Below are 2,986 nucleotides of genomic sequence, written 5' to 3'. Positions count from 1 at the left end.
TAAGGAGGGCGGGCTTTTGTCAGAGGGGGTAGAACCTCAGATTTGTACAGTGGTACCTCGGGTTGCAGATGCTTCAGTTTACAGACTCCACTAAGCCAGAAATAGTACCTCTGGTTAAGAACTTTGCTTCAGGATGAGAACAGAAATTGTGTGGCGGCAGGGCGGCAGCAGCAGGAGGCCCCATTAGCTAAAGTGGTACCTAAGGTTAAGAACAGTTTCAGGTTAAGAACGGACCTCCAGCTTTTTCGCCGCCTCGCTCCTTGCTCTCGCCGGGAGTTGCTGCCCAGCCGCTCTGCTCCCCAAAGCCTCCCATTTGCCCACCCACTCAAGCCACCACCGCCCAATGACGCCTCAGCCATGATCATCTACCGGGACTGCATCAGCCAAGACGAGATGTTCTCGGACATCGACAAGGTCAAAGAAGTGGCCAGCAGACTCTGCCTGGAAGTGGAAGGGAAGATGGTGAGCAGGAAAGAAGGTGAAACAGATGATGCTTTAATTGGTGGAAATGCGTTGGCTGAAGGTCCAGATGGTGAAGGGGCAGAGGCTACCGTTGTCACTGGTGTTGACATTGTCATGAACCACCACCTTCAGGAAACAAGCTTCACTAAAGAGTCTTACAAGAAGTACATCAAGAACTATATGAAAGCAATCAAAGCAAGACTTGAGGAACCAAAGCCAGAGAGAGTAAAGCCGTTTATGACTGGAGCAGCTGAACAAGTCAAACATATCCTTGCAAACTTCAAAAATTACCAGTTTTCTGTAGGCGAGAACATGAATCCAGATGGAATGGTGGCGTTGCTGGATTTCCGTGAGGATGGTATCACTCCTTATATGATTTTCTTTAAGGATGGATTAGAAATGCAGAAATGTTAACAAGAGACCAACCCTTCTGGATCATCTGTCATCATAACTGGCTGCTGTTCTTTATTCATCAACAAAACATCATGACTCAGCATTGTTTGAAAACTGGACTGATGCCATCTTGAGCTTAATTTGATTTATTTTGACCCTGAATTAATTGGAGTGGAGGCATTGGTTTTTAAAAACTTGCCATGTAGGCTGCCTAAAATTAAAAAAAAAACTCATTTAAACCCAGAAAAGGAAAAAGAATGGACCTCCAGAACGAATTAAAACCTGAGGTCCCACTGTATTGATTTTTATTGATTTGGGAGGTAGCCACCCCCTGCCCCCCAGTAGCATAGCTAGGGGGCTGCAGGGGGGCGCACTGGGAGGCCACTCACAATATGGGTGGCACTTACCCAGGGGGGCCTGTAGTACTCCCGAGCCATGGATCTCTCCTCGGAGTGACACAGTGGCTCAGGCACCTGCAGGCACTGCGCCACCTGAAAAGGAGGCCTGGGGCTCGCGTCCACCCACCGCCTCCCCCTCAGCCGCCCTGCAGCTGATGCAGGCAGAGCATCTATGCAGGCTTTGGCTCTGCGCAGCGTGCCCTGCCTGGTTGGCCGTGCCCCATGGACAGCTTGCCCTGCCCCCTGGCTAGCTACACCACTACTGCTCCCCCTTGGCTATGCCCATGGCTGCTGGTGCATTCTAAACTGCAAATAAATAAATTGAGTATGCATGCACACAGCAGGACACCTCACTTTTCTTCCGTCTCCCCTCTGTGCGCTTGCACAAAATGGCATTCTTGCACTGCCTAGACTGGCATTTCCTCTTTTTTGTTTTTGCTGCTGTATCACACTGTCAACTCATTAAGTTGGTGATCCACACAGACCCCTAGATCCTTTCCATGTGTACTACTAGTAAGCCAGGTGCCCCACCGTCTTATATTTGTACAGCTGGTTCTTCGGGCCTAAGTACAGAACCTTACATTTGTGCCTATTCAGTTTGTTAGTTTGGGCCCAGTTCTCTAGTTCCTTTTTTGTAGCTATTTTCCCCAGGGGATAAGTGGGTGGGGGTGGGGAACCTGTGCCCCCCCTTCTTCCTCCATAACTTTTATTTCATTTTCTGCTTTACATTTTAGAATATTCATTTAAGCAACCTTAAAATATCAATGACTTCTCTTTCCGTGGTTCATTTTGCATAACATAAACGAAACCATTCAGTCTTTCATTATTACATCCATCAAAACTTATTCACACTGTTGAATTTATCTTTATGCTGCCCACGTTTTCAAGTGCACACAATTTCCTCCCATATATTCAATAAACATTTTTCAATCTTCTTGAAAAGTATGTTCTTCATGTTCTCTTATTCTATATGTTAAATCTGTAAACTGCGCATATTCTGTCAACTTACGCTGCCATTCTTCTTTGGTTGGGACCACGCTCGTTTTCCATTTTGGGCTAATGAAACACGGGCTGCAGTAGTGGCATACATAAATACAGTGGTACCTCAGGTTACATACGCTTCAGGTCACAGACTCCACTAACCCAGAAATAGTACCTCAGGTTAAGAACTTTGCTTCAGGATGAGAACAGAAATCGTGAGGTGGCAGCGGGAGGCCCCATTAGCTAAAGTGGTACCTCAGGTTAAGAACAGTTACAGGTTCAGAACGGACCTCCAGAACAAATTAAGTTCTTAACCTGAGGTACCACTGTAACCTTTTTGGACATCTGGGAATTTCTGTCTGAATTATCCCCAACAAAAAGGACTCTCTGTTTTTTTGGAGGGAAGTACCTTTTTCAATTCATTGTGAATTATTTCCCAATTCTCTTTTACCCTTTTACAGGTCCACAGCATATGATAGAATGTACCCTCGGTCTCATTGCATCTCCAGCACTTATCTGATTCAGTCTTATACATCTTAGCAAGGGGAACCTGTGGCCTGCTCAGTGATGTTGGACTACGCCTCCCATCATCCCTGATCGTTGGCCATGCTGGCAAGGGATGATGGGAAATGGACTCCGATAAGCTCTGGAAGGCCATCGCTGTCCTAAATCATGTAGATTAAGTTTGGAAAGCACTGGTGTGTGAGTGTGAATGGTGTGTGTGTGTGATTGAGAGAGAGAAGTGTTGATGC

At 46.5% G+C, this 2,986-nt stretch overlaps 1 pseudogene across 1 annotated transcript; it reads left to right on the top strand.

Annotated features, from left to right (window-relative positions):
• Nucleotides 1–305: 305 nt before the first annotated feature.
• On the top strand, nucleotides 306–1,094 carry LOC308595152 (translationally-controlled tumor protein homolog pseudogene; annotated as a pseudogene). Its single transcript has one exon. The product of its transcript is annotated as a translationally-controlled tumor protein homolog pseudogene (transcript).
• The last annotated feature ends 1,892 nt before the right edge of the window (nucleotides 1,095–2,986 follow it).

The sequence above is a fragment of the Podarcis bocagei genome (genome assembly GCF_964188305.1).
Source record: "Podarcis bocagei genome assembly, chromosome: 9".
Taxonomy (NCBI): domain Eukaryota; kingdom Metazoa; phylum Chordata; class Lepidosauria; order Squamata; family Lacertidae; genus Podarcis; species Podarcis bocagei.
The sequence above is the reverse complement of the archived record's forward strand: the minus strand, read 5'-3'. Positions and strand labels throughout refer to the sequence as shown.